The following is a 14802-nucleotide window of genomic DNA, read 5'->3' on the forward strand; positions in this document are numbered from 1 at the left end:
TTCCGTATAAGAGTAGATAATCATGCATCTTTGGGTCTCATAATCATGATGGAACTACCATAATTTGTTATCATAAAATCTTCATCTAAATCATGAGTTTGATCATAAGAAACCTTATCCACTGAAACACCAAGAATATCCAAAAAAATCTGCATCCATAAGAATATCCAAAAAAATCTGCATCCATAAGAATATCCAAAAAGTTTATAGTTTTTTTTTGAAGATCCAAAAAATCCAGCTCATCCGTAGAACATCCTAAAAAATCATTCTCACATCCAAGTAATCACGATGATAAACATGAAATCCACCAAGATATGTCGATACCCCACCAAAAGAGACATTATCATGATGAATTGGAACCATAGTCAGCATAATAAAATCCTCTAGATTAAAGTTAAGAACATTATCTGAAATGTTCGAATAATGTTCTGGATCAAACTTAAGAACATTATTCAGAATGTTTGGATTGTGATCTGTAGAAAGTTTATTCTCCACAGCATCATGCATAGGCCCAATGAGAGCCTCAAACTCTGCATCATCTCGAAATACTGATATATCTAAAAATGTGGTAGAGTTATCTGGATCATGTGAAACAGGTGGCTCTAGATCCAATATATTCAAACCTCAATTATTTGGAACACGATCCTCATCCGGATCATTTAGAATCAAACCCTCTGCATGAAATAATATTAGAAAAAAACCATAACAATATCATTCAGTATATGGATTCGGATCTACTACCTAGAATATGAAGTGAACCATCTGGAACAATCAAGCTATCATGTATAGACTCCATGGGTAGAGTCTCCACATCTAGATAACTTAGATAACTTACAACGGAAACATCTAGAAATATGATGAATCCATAATAGGCTCAAGATAAGCCTATTACATAAATCGAGATGAGACTCATTTGTACAATGCTCATCCACCTAAATAATATCTAGGGGCCCAATAAGTGAGTCTAAGTGAAATTCCTAGTCTAATTTTACATTACCGACATTACATAAGTTGTAAGCTCAGTGTTTAACTATCTTCTAACATTACACAAGTCATAAACTTGAAGATTTCCCATAATCATTTTACATAAAGTGCATTGTGTGGTATAAAAAATATGGCCTAAAAGTGTTGTCATGCGTTCGGAGTAATGTTAGCCAATGCGGTTACATACCGCCTCCCTAATCATGATTCTGTCCTCAAAATCAATAGTAGGCTAGTGGTAGAAGCCACATGTTCCAGTAGAAGTCAAAGTAGAACTTCATGTACTGGTGGTTTGATGGTGGGTGGTTCGATGAAAGGCTTTGTAGGATGACTATTTTGAACATATCTTTGAATGTGAGCGTGCACTAGCATTGCAACCCATTGCACTCACCTCTTAAAGTAGCCCAGTGAGTTGGGCCCTTGTTGATGTCAAGGGCCATGCCCTATTGACCTTCATAAAATGCATGCCATTTTGGAAACTCCACCAAAAGGACAATAATGAGCAAAAAAAAATGAATGGTAATGACCATGTTAGGGTCAAGCACTACATCATAATCTTGGATGAACTTGCACATTCTACAAAGCATGCACTCTTCATGATGTAGAAGAAGGGGTGGTTGAGGTGGAGGTAGCTAATGAAAATTCAATTGTAGCTTCGAGTTCTTCTCTAGCTCTTGCTCAAATAGGTCCCAGGTCCATCTATGTTTAATTAGGAGATAAACAAGGCTGATCTTGAGGTACCTTGGAGCATGGCAATACTCTTGAGGTACCTCAAGATCTTCTCTATTGTAGCTTCGAGTTCTTCTCTAGCTCTTGCTCAAATAGGTCCCAGGTCCATCTATGTTTAATTAGGAAATAAACAAGGCTGATCTTGAGGTACCTTTGAGCGTAGCAATACTCTTGAGGTACCTCAAGATCTTCATTGTAGCTTCGAGTTCTTCTCTAGCTCTTGCTCAAATAGGTCCCAGGTCCATCTATGTTTAATTAGGAAATAAACAAGGCTGATCTTGAGGTACCTTGGAGCGTAGCAATACTCTTGAGGTACCTTGGAGTATAGTAGTACTCCTTCCAATACTTGGCCTAGAGAAGGTAGGGTCACCCCGCTGCCGCATTGGTTGCTCACCCATATAAGGTTGTGCATTATTGGGGCTACCTTAGCTTGCGGTCTTTTATATCCCCGCCGTCGGCCCCTCCTGTGTGATGAGAGTTTGAACTTTTGTTCCTCTAGAAAAAGCTTGATAAGGCATATATTGAGGCGATCAATGATGCTATTGTTATCAAATGTAGAGTCAGGGTCTATGATCTTGAGGGCTCTGTCAATGTCAATTTCATCATCCCGTTGAGAGGATCATGCTCGCTAATTAAAGGGTAGTCAGGGGGTGCATCTGCTACTCATGGGGTACTAGGATCTCACCTTCTTCTAAGACTTGTGATGGGAAAGAGGAGTGATCAATTTACGAAGTTCTGCATAACATTAGGAAAATTCTGGACTCAAAAGAGGGCTGTTTCAACAATAATATAATAATAGACACATAGATTGAGTGACATGTAATCTACGAACGATATTCATCGGTGGTGGGACCTCTGTACAAACCCACCCAAAACGTGGAGAAACTCTTATCTTCATGAAATATTAAAAAAAACCATCACCTTGTCTTAAAATATTTAAAATCGTTTTTTGTCAGCACCTAACACAATAAAAGAATGTTTTCCACATTCCTGTGTTAGACGTGGAGCACTAAAAATTTCTTTCCACCACCCCTAGAACTAATGAAGCTTGAATGCTTGGAATAGATAGATATACATTCTCCTGGTTATTCCCTCAACTTGGTTCCACTTTTGAATCTCGAAACATCTTTGGCGCCCAAAAGAACACACCGTCCCTCATTTCTTCTTCCCTCCTTGATCCACAAAAGCGGTTAGCTCAGTCATCCACTTTCTGCTACTTCTTCTTTCTCATACGTCTGTTAATCTATCATGGCACCCGAAAGTGGACTGAAACGAGCAAGGAGCAATATCTCATATGTTGTGTTGTATAACATAAAAGACGAGAACGAAGAATGGATTCCCCAAGTATACAGGAAGTACTCTTGGGTCACTATGCAACCAGGAAAACGAGGCCACTACCGAGTGAAGGGAAAGGCATCTGAAGACTTGGCCAAACATTGGAAAGGAAGGATCCTTGACTTTAAGATGGCACTAGGAGGGAAAACTGTCAAAGAAGTGTTGATCCAGCATGTATTCATGCAAAAAGAGATCAACGTGGGACCATTGGAAGGACTTCCAAGACACAGACCACATTGTAAGTGCTTGTGTTTTGTATTTCAATGTTGCAAATAAGGTGATTGATATACATTTTTCTGCCTTGCACAGATTTGTACCCATCCAATCTTCAGGAGTGGGAGCCTGCACAATGCTTGACGGGATTCTTGAATGTCGTACATGGTGAGGTGGGGGAACTTCAATATGAAGGTCGTGCACCAAGTGATCTCGCAAGAAGTAGAACATATTTCTATGACTCATTTTATACCTTGCCCACTCAATCGAGTCGACATGGAAAGTTGAAACGTATTCCGTTGCCCGCACTTGATAGTCTTGAGTGGCCATTGCTTGACACAGAAGTGATAGAGTCATACAGGACCAAAATGTTTAATAATATTAAATGTGCTATGAAGCTTAGCATTGGTGCAAGAAATGTCCACTTAAGTTTGTTTGTTCCAATTGCATGCTTTGTTCATTTATTTTCTGATTGTAAACAATTGAGAAAAACTAGAATAACTTTTGTGTGCAAAGATATAGATGAAGCCTAGCTTGATCATTTGTTTGACAAAGGTTAGAGAGTGAAATCATCAAAGGGCGATGATTTGATCGAATGTCGATTGAATACCTCCGACATTGCATTTCGGTGAGTGTTATGACATTCAAATGTATTTTTGTGAAACAGTTACAACGCTTATTTGATTATACTCGAAAAATTATCCTAATGATATTTTAGAATTAGATACTATATTGCTAGGCAACATCTGTGCATGTCATTTACTTATAGAAGGTGGCAATGGATCAACAACAATTGGGAAAGTATGGACTAAGATACAAGAGATGGCAGCCACTCTTGCTTGATAGATATAGTTATGATTTGACAAGGTCACCCATCTTTGACATTGGAAGTGGAAGAGAATTGGACTCTCAAATATGTTAGGAAGGAATTAGAAGTAGCTATTCAAAATCCTCCAGATCAATTTTGCTTCAAGCTCGATGGTCGAAAGCTAAGTAAAAGAAGAGAGCATCAGATCATTTGTAAAGATGTTGCAACCCCACATGAATTGGAGGCACTAGAAGATATATGATGTGACCATGTATACAGTGACAATGTATTTTTCATATGCAATAAACTTATCTATTCAGAACATTGCTTTTGTAATGCTTTATTGTTTAAAACAATGTAATGAAGGTAAAAATTTTTCAATTGAATTTTTATGTACACAAAAAAGGCTTAAAGTAAGAAAACAAGCAGTGAAGGAACACAGTAGCAAATTTGATCCTCTGATTTTCAAATTAAAAGTGCATTTACAATTGATGTTCTCTCTTCAATAACACTAAATATGTGCAAAAAAATATAAATGTACATGTATAGCTGCATATTTACAAATGTACATTTGTTGGAAGAAGGAAAAAATTATTTATTACTGGAACCCATAGGTATCGGCTTCAGGATGGAGCCATGGCTCTTCTCCCAAGTACGGAGCCCATGTAAGAGGCTCAAGGGGGCCTATCCCCCCTCGTGGATTGGGCGGGATGAAGTCCACTGGGCCGTCTGGAGGCATAACTTCAACGATCTCGATCAATTTTGCAATCGTTTCCTCCCTAAACGTTTGGACGTCTAGGTCCACGTAGCGAGACATTGATGGAAACTGCCATCACAATTCATCAAGGCATAAATAAGATCAACATGACAATATACAAGAAGATAAACAAGAGTACGCATGCGTATGGGAGCTGAAAAATGCTTACATCCTCTGAAGGGAGCTGAAAAATGCTCCGTATAGCAGCAACATTGCATTAAGTGCAACCCTCCACCCACAGTTGTAACCATCTTCTTGTTTGGGGACACTAACACTTTGGATGGTCGATCGATCCAGGGTGTCGATGTCCATGCTCAGGCTCTCGTAAGCTGCCATTAGTTTCCTGACACCACTGTAAACAAAGACCAATCATTATCTTGATCAATCTAGACTTTTAACTCAAACAATAATATGTATCTTAATGATTTTTACTTACAGCAAAACATTGCCATGAAGAGCCAGTCAAAGCAAAACAATCCTCCTCGCATTATAGTGAATCAATTTACTACAACGGGAGGAGGATTCTCGCGAATCTCTTACCATTCCGTCTTGCATTTTGGTTATTCGATTCACCATAACACATAGAGGCATATTGAGATTCTAATGACTCGTCGTCTGCCTTACGGTGAATCGAATCACCATGGCAGAGGGCAAACAGTCGAAGAGAAAACAATGGCAGAGGACAAACAGTCGAAGGAAAAACAAAACAATCAAGGAATATACAAGAAACTCACAAAACAATCAAGTAATACACTTCCATCACATTCTATGAGTGGGAATGGATGGAGACTGTCGTGTAGGAGGTGAATTAATTGACACCAATAAGAGGTGGATTATCGTGAATCCTTTGCCCTTTGGTCTTGCGTTATAGTGAATCGATTCACCATAACGCGAGACTAAGGGCCAGTCAAAGCAAAACAATCCTCCTCGCGTTATAGTGAATCGATTTACTACAACGGGAGGAGGATTATCGCGAATCTCTTACCATTCCATCTTGCATTTTGGTGATTCGATTCACCATAAGACATGGAGCGTATTGAGATTCTAATGGCCCGTCATGTGCTTTAAGGTGAATCGAATCACCATGACAGAAGGCAAATAGTCAAAAAAACAATGGCAGAGGGGGCAAATAGTCGAAGAAAAAATAACAAACAAGCAATATATAAAAAACTTACAAAACAATCAAGTAATATACAAAAACTTACATTTCTTGTGTGAGAATGGATGGAGACTGTCGTGCAGGAGGTGGAATATTGATTCAGTACTGTGGTGGTAGTCGGAAGTCACCTGGAGGCAAGCAGGAGGACGGACAAGGCAAAATCAATAAGAGGACGAAAAGGTGGCGTGATTAACGGCTTTGATTAGTCTTTAGAGTGAACACACGTGCTGGCGGGCTGCCAGGGCGACTAGGCTGCGCTGACGTGTCGCATAGCATTAAAAAGGGCTTTGATTAAACTTTATAGCTTGTACACGTGCTAGGTACAAGGTGGGCTGCCACGTGGCATTCATGGAATGGCGGGTGAAAACGCGACGCTGACATGTCGCATAGCATTAAAAACGATTTTTAATTGCTCCTCTAGGATACCCATCTCATTTATTGCCTCTCTTGGAGTTCGTATTCTCATTTATCTCCCCACCAACGGCCTTCATCTCTATCAACGAGACTGACTATCTCCTCCAACCCTCCTTCATCAATCATCCTCCTGTATCAAACGTCAAAGACAAACCTCCAACCTCCTTCATCTCCATCAAAGATAACGACAAACTCCTTCATCTCCATCTCTTGCAACGTTTGTATACAATTCGTTTTCCTGGTATTTTTATATCTTTTGTGCTTCCTTCTTCTTTTGTTATTTCGTTCTTTTGGTTTCATTCGTGCAGAACTCCTTGCTTTGTCCTTTCATCGTGTTAAGGTGAATTGAAAACCTATGACTCCTCGCCTTATGGTAAATTGACTGCGAAGAAGACTATTTTAATTCGTTTCACACCTCCTCTCTCAGTATGGGTACTTGAGAAGTATCTTTATTTGTAATTCACCATAACGTAAGAGGCGACACCAAAGGATGAAAAAGTCATCATGTTGCGGTGAATCAATTCACCATAACGCGAGCGAAGGTCCCATAGGAAGCACAATATTCCTCCTCGCATTATGGTTCACCATAATGCGAGAAGAGGTCCTTGACTAAGCTGCAATTTTATTTGCGTTAGGAAAAATATATTCACTATAACGCGGAGGAATACCTGGATTCCTCTGGAATCTCCTCTTGCGTTATGTTGAATCCATTCACACCACACAGAGATTTGTTGTTTAAGACCGACTATCTCTTGATTCATTGCTTGAACTTATATTTTCCATGTCTTATCTACACCCTTGAATTCAGCCACCATGGCGCAAGTTTAAGTCGAGTTTGATGTGGACGAAGAGATTAAAGAAACACCTGCAACTATGTTGTATAACTTCCTCTACAAATGTCGACGTCATGATTTGCACCCTACAATTTTGTTGATGTTCAATTGCGATTTTTCTCTGGAGGATACATTTTCTAGCCATCATGGATACTTTGAAGAGGCAAAGCAAGAGTTTGACGAGCTCACAAATGAACCAATGATGATTGATGGAAAAAATCACATTCATTTTAATCTCAAGGTGTCGCCGGAGAAGAAGCATAGGTTAAACAGGGATTGGCACAAGGTACCATGTGATAAGAAGAGAGTTTTTCTATGCCCTTTTCACAAAAGAAAATGCCGCTTGATGGAATACTCTTATGCCTTCTTATGCTTCTTGCACATGAACGTGCAATTAACAGATGAAGAATGTACAGAGCCGCATGCAACAAATGAAAGTGAAGACACGGTTTCTCATCAGGCTAGTCCCACCATTGAGGATGTTGCTGAAGAGGAGGACACTCCTCATGTGATTGAGGAGTTCAATGTTGAAGAAGAGAGGAAGCTCAGTTCGGCGGTTGATATTGAGACAGTGAGAGAACAAAACACTGATATAGGTCAGCTTGTGATTGAATCAGATGACTCCTCCCCCATTCCAACGCCATTACTCCCCTCCTACCAAGTAGGAGATTCAGAGTATATATTGTTGACAGACATACAACATGTATTTAACTTAAGGGAGGACCATTGCATAGCTTTCATAGCCCAAAATCTGGAGGTCGATGATAATTTTGTAGATGATGATGGGATAGATAAGTACTTACTAGTGGATAGCCATGTGAAAGACACCGAGTTTCTATCTGCTGTCTGCAGCAACACTAAAGATGATCTATGCTGATGCCCTTAAATATGAAGGAAAAGATGCCACAGAGGAAGAGCTACAAGAAGCAAGGGAAAGACTGAATATTACCAACATGGGAGGATTTAGGGATGTGCCAAGTAAGTCAACGAAAACCGTTCCTAGTTCGAGCACTAATTTATGGCAAGATGCCTTGCTTGAAGCATATGAGAACCAAGAGGTTAGTTTTTTTGGTTGTGTTTTCGTACTTTTGTTGCGGATTTGGCTTTATCAACTTTGTTCTGAAATGTTTGGTGATGTTGTTTCTGGCTAATGCTCCTTTATTTTTTCAGTTGGAAATATATGAAGACACATTCCTCAAACGTGCTTCAAGCAAGCGTATGGCGGGATTGGGCCATGATTCGACACTAGGAACATATATACATTGCCTAAAATTTTCTCAAATTGTGATATTTCATGCTAGCTTCTCCAAGGACAATGCAAGTTTTCCTCTGATGGCGATAAAGACTCTATCCAGGTATTTAGGTGGCTATCACTTAAGACTGAATACAAACAAGGCAATACTTCTGGAGCGGCAAGCAGCTATTTGAATTTTTGGAGAGAGACCTGGAGTATATTCGTTGAGATGTAAATATTATTTAATATATGCTGCTTTACGGGTTGGCATGTGGAATCACAGATCCTAATCTGTTGAGTGATTGCGGGAAGAAGCATCTTCTTAAAACAGCAGGGCCAAAGGTCCCTGTTGTGCCATTGATAGAGGATGAAGAAGATGATGCAGAAACTTTATCAAAAAAGGTTCGGCTGGGGGAAGTCTCTGCTCCAGATTAACAGATTTAGATTGTTCCAGTTGCTAAGAAGTTTCTACATATTTCTCAATACTCTTCTTGCTTACCATTAAAAACTATGAAATATATAGATATTGAAAACATTTATATGGGACATAGATGAAAGCTCTTGTTCTTTTAAAATATTTCACAATTACATCATTGTTTTATAATATCTATTTCAATGATCAATTTTCTTCCACACTCTGCCCTGTCTTTGTCGTTGTCTTAGCCATTCAGCATGATTCTACTTTCCCTGTGAGGAGACATATATTGATCGTCTCCGTTCAGCCTGCATCTTTCTTATTGCACATGACACAGCTGATTCAGACTGTTTGATCTTCACACAAGCCCTCACTTGAATCTGCCTATACCACCACTGACATAGTTGCTTCATGGGATTACTTTTCTTCATTCCTCCTCCATGTTGAGTGGCCCTTTGATAGGCACAACGTGCTTGCCAATGAGATCTTTCCATGCCTTGGGTAGACCAAATCCCAAGACTTCCAAACTCTTCCGCAAAAAAGGTTCCATGTGCATGCAAAATGTGCTACAAATGCTCAACAACAACAAGACATTTAGTATCGTACAATATTTTTTGAACAACAAAAAAAACTCAAAGCTGTAGGTTTTCAAGTAATAACCATGTATTGTGTCAAGTTTGTCGCACCCCATGCCTTTTCATAGCTAGTATAGAACTCTGTCACAATTGCCTTAAATTTCTCAACATCCCTATCTTCAAACCTTGCTTTTTGCAACAAAGGTGCTAGGCGATCAAGTGCCAACCACGCTTTGGCCTTTGCCACCCTTGCTTGTCCTGAAGAGCCTCGATCAGGTACAACTGCATGAAGCTTCCTCCACACCTCAAAATCTGTACCCAGATGATCTCTCTGGGTATGATTAGATAAGAACTTTCTGGCTTTTGCACCTCCAAAACATGGTTTGCTAGGAACATTTTCGATCTTCCCTGATCTTCTCAAGTCCTTCTCAATCTTCACTTGACCACAATGTAAACTTGCATCTGAAAGCACTTGCTCTATTTTTTTAATAGTTCTTTCACTCTCTAATGCTGGTTTCATATTCCATGAAAATTCGATGTACATGTAGACTAGTTTCTCAATTATTCTAACCAGCGCCGCATGCAAAACACAAATATGAACTCTGATCAAAGGGATAGAAAGAATTGGATCCCAATTAGGATCCACTCCTGGAGCATCACGATTTGGGGCTTCACGCCTATTACTGATTGCATTTAGGCATTTCCATTCTCTCTCTTTTCCTCCTTTGGAGACACCTCGTTCGGTCATGCAATACAGGCAAGGATACTTGGCCATTGCTCCTTGAGAAATACCAAACATGCATTTCAAGGTTTTAAGATCTGCACAGCCAGGTGCCATTCAACCTCATATTCACCATATCCTTCTACATAAAGCTTTTCGCCATTCGTCGACTGCTGCTAGATAGTGGAAGGAAGCTCAGTCTGGTTTAAGTACCACTTTAGAATTTCATGGGTCTATGTTGGAACCTGTTAACAACAACAGTTAAATTGTCTATAACATCATAACAAGAGGATAGCAACATAATATTCTTTTTTTTAAAATGGATAGCACGTCACCTCAAATGCAGCCAGCCACCAAATCTCATTTTCGGATTGTACACTAAAGTGCTTCTCATCAGCATTACTGATACTTACATCCAAAGCTCTATTCATTAACATCATAACAAGAGGATAGCAACATAATATTCTTTTTTTTTAAATGGATAGCACGTCACCTCAAATGCAGCCAGCCACCAAATCTCATTTTCGGATTGTACACTAAAGTGCTTCTCATCAGCATTACTGATACTTACATCCAAAGCTCTATTCATTAAAGCCATGCTAACCCTTTCCAGCTTCTGTCCTTTGATCACCTCACTCTCATCAAGTTTTAAAACAAATTTCAGCCTTCCATTTCACTCATGTACACTAATGTCATAAAATTTCACCATAGCCATTTGTAATTTCCGAACATCCATAATGAAATTATTGAACTCTGTAAACTCTATGATTTTCTGTTCCCCGCGAGATGAAAATAAAAAGTGAGTGCTCAAAGAAATTTAAGCTCAAAGAAATTATAGATCCCAATACCTGCAAGCTTTTACACGACGCTTCCATTGGCCACCTCCAACATTGAGTTCTTCCAATGGTTTGATCTGTCTCTTGCGTAATCGAGCACCCAATGGCATGTCTTTCAAATATTGTAATTTTTTGTTGAACTTTTCAAGTTGTTTTCGAAGGTGTGCATTCTCACTCTCCAATGTGAAATTGTTGATTTCTTGAATTGCCAAAATTTCATTCTTCTCTTTAATAGTGTCCTGCATCTTACAAATAGTTTGCTGCAAATGATCAAACTCTTTTTGTAACCCAGCACAAACTTTTGCTTTGTCCTCGTTTGAAGCTTGCAAAGCTGTTGTAATCGATGCCAAGTAAAAATTCGCACCTTCAAGCATTTTTATTCTGACATCTCTATTACTCAAATGTCTTTCAAAGATACTTTGACATTGGCCAAACAATCTTTTGCAATATCCAAGCAATCCATTTTCACCCTCACACACAAACTTGAAGAAACTTGTCAACCCAAAGAATGATGGAGGAGGTTGGATCTGGTGGATAAATACTACCATCCAATCATAGGTCTATATTTTTCTTTCCTTCATTTCGAAGCTCAGTAATGTGGGCTTCGCATACTGGCCTAGACCAATTTCTCTTACAGCAGGAAGCATAATCGGCTTCTACTTGGAAGTGGATGTCCACCTTTTTCTTCTTTTACTTCACAAGTTCCATTGCATTGTTCTGTGCTTTAATAACACTAAAAAGCATCATGAACTCACACTTTAACCAAAAGAAACCAAAGATATTACACTTATCTCCCGTGAAGAAGATTGCTTCATTAAAACCAAAAGACAACATCACTAAATAATATCTCCTTCTCCATCAAACAAACTTGTTGGTATCCTGGATGAATCAAAATGTACAGAGTACTTGTAAGCACAACCCTCACTTGAAAAGGTAAGAAATGGGATTGTTATTCATGCACAAGCAGGTATGGCGCATGAAGAACAAATACTTTTCCATCCTTTTTCAAAACTTGTCGCCTTGAGAAGAAGAGAAAATCAAAAACCTCCCGCTCAAAACAATTCGGATTTGGAGTGGTTGTGGTTGTGGAGTCGGGAAGACAATGAGGGAGATAATGCAAGATGATGGGTTGCAGGGACGAAGTTCGGTTCAAGTTTGGTAAGCAAAGTTAGCTTCGTTACATTCAAAAGTGTAATGAAGAAAGAGAGTGGTGTCTTTTTTCAATAAAATAAGGCACCATAGTGGGAATAAAAAACTATACTTAAGAGGTATTGTTTTGAATTAAAAAACACCCTACATGTCAGTTAATAGAATAAAGAACTAAAAAATGACACACGTACCCTCCAATATTATATGTGGGTTTATTGGCTTGCTTTGTCCACATCACCATCCCAAGGGATCTCTTACAAGGTCCCTTTTTGAGTCCAAATTTTTCCTAATGATTTAGTGATTTGTTCCTAGACCCTTTACTGCCCTACCCAATGTTTTGGCTTCTGCTTTTCTTTCGAATGCCTAAATCTTCAATCTTGGAGTTAAGTCCTTAACTTTTTTGACCACTTAGACGAGGGAGACTACATCAAGTTTTTTGTTCTCGTGCTGCCATATTAACCCATATCCTACATCCACATATATAATCAACAAGGCCATTTAGTGGTAGATACACACACATGGCTTGGCATGCCTATTGACATCTAATCACCATAGAGGCTAGCACCATCACCATCACCATCCTCGTTTTGTATCACAGAATTTAGAAGCAACTGTAACTTATGAGCACTAGGTAGAAAATGTCACACCTACTCACATTGTGGATGTGACCTACCCCCAAGACATCTTAGATGATGAATACATAAGTGTTATAAGACACCGAGTGAACATAACCGAGCAAGCCCCAAACTCAAGCGATTGTAAAAACCATATAGTGCTCTAGGTGATATGGTCTAGACCTCGATGTCAATGTTGTGTTGGAGATATGGTGTTTTGGTTATAGTGGTTATGATGTTTTGATTGAGATTGCTAAAAACATAAATTGTGAGTGATGTCTAACTCCTCTTCTGACCCCTTCTTGTGTGACTCCTCCTCTGATTCATTTTGTGTGTGTGTGTCATCTCTCTCTCTCCAAAGAGAGAGAGAGCATGCTAGTATTTGCCAAAGTTCCATAATAAGTAATATTAGGGTTCTAAAGTAGTTAAACAAACTCAGAAGGCACAAAGATTTACAAAAAGAATCATCTGAGTCCATGAAAAAAGAAGAAGAACAAGCCAAAGTTGGAGCAGCTTGAAAGAAGGTAAATGGACACTTAGCATGCCAAGATGCCCCAAAAGGCATTTATCTTACCTTTCCTCTCCTCATTTTAGCCATCTATTCCACACATCAGGTCACCAATATGCATCAATAGGAACATTAAGAAGCATCCTAAGCCAAGACAACAACACTCCACTTCAGAGAAGAAAAAATAAAGTGGGATTTTGTTTATACAAAGTAATTCTCCGAGGGGTACCTAGCCATGGTACAGTATGTATGCCTTGCCCCATGCCGAACGACAGTCAAAGGCACACGAGAGACCTTCACTTTTAGTTTTCAAATAGTCCTTCGCCCCTGTAATTGGCATAGACGTCTGGTCAGATTAGTGAAGAATTTCATAAGATGATCTTATAGGTGAATTAAATATAATCAGGTTAGAGCATATTCACTATGGCCTGCAGAAAATAAGTTGATCACAGGGACCGTTAAACGTGGTTATAAGAGCCTCATTCTTGTCATGGGCAGAGAGGGCTTAAGTGATGAGATATATACCCTCTCATACTGATACTGAAACCACTCGTAGTAGGGCGGCGGTAAGATCCCTTCCACGTTAGATTTTCCAACAGATGCAGGGAACGGTGCATCCTGTATAAAGCATGCAGAAAAACAACTTAGGGTTAATTATCAGATCAAGAGCCCCCCCCCGCAGTCCTCATGGCTCAGTAAATGTGCCGGAGTCGATGACGGTTCCACCGTCATCCCTATTCAAGACCTGCGACAAACGTGATAGACATTCAGAGTCTGCGCTTCGCCCCGTCAAACCGAGGGCCTTTAAACCGCACTCGAGGCTCTCCAGCACCTCTGCCATCGCCTTGGTCACCTCTTTGTCCCTCACATCGCAAAGTGACAGCATCTGAAGCAGAGAGGCTCTTGCGGCTCATGAGTTGCGTCGATGATCAGCATTGACGAGTGCATCTTGCAGCCCCACTTCTGCGAAGAGATTGGCGCTTAGATTGAGGGCGGTGAGCTTGCAAGCTGAGGTACGGAGTAGAAGAGAAATCTCTTCCATCTCACCGTCTCCTAGACGCCAGGCGCTCAGACTCAGCCCGCCGAAGACTGGTGAGAACCGCCGGCAACAATGAGACGGGAAATGCAGCACTTGGAGCTGACAAGCCATTCTCGAATCTTCCAAAAAAAAAAAGAAGTAAAGAGATGACACGGGAAGGGTCCCCAAACAAAGAGAGAAAACAAAATACGTGACTAATTTAATGTATATATTTTTTTCTTAAAAAAGGGAAGAGTCCTATGAAGTAGAAATTCAAGTCTTAAATGGTAGCTTGCAAAATAATTAAGTCTTTTTTTTGAGTTAGTAAGTTTTGAAAGAACAGGCATGGATGTATCTACTAGTCGTGCCCGTTCTACTTTACATAGGCGAGCATATATTAAGATCCTTTCGAGCTGGCTACTACACTATCATGGTAGTAAAGGTTAGTTCGGTCCCTTTGTTTTGATCACACACCATCAGTTCGCTTGCAACATCGTAGCATC

General features: G+C 39.7%; 1 long non-coding RNA gene across 1 annotated transcript; it reads right to left on the reverse strand.

The window, feature by feature from the left end:
- Positions 1–13555: 13555 nt before the first annotated feature.
- Positions 13556–14433, reverse strand: LOC147623703 (uncharacterized). The gene is made up of 2 exons (XR_015269279.1): positions 13807–14433; positions 13556–13608 (listed from the first exon to the last, which is right to left on the reverse strand). It is a non-coding gene; the product is annotated as an uncharacterized LOC147623703 (long non-coding RNA).
- Positions 14434–14802: the final 369 nt, after the last annotated feature.

Source organism: Cibotium barometz, chromosome 26, assembly GCF_041138505.1.
Source record: "Cibotium barometz isolate CiBa-2024 chromosome 26, ASM4113850v1, whole genome shotgun sequence".
NCBI lineage: Eukaryota > Viridiplantae > Streptophyta > Polypodiopsida > Cyatheales > Cibotiaceae > Cibotium > Cibotium barometz.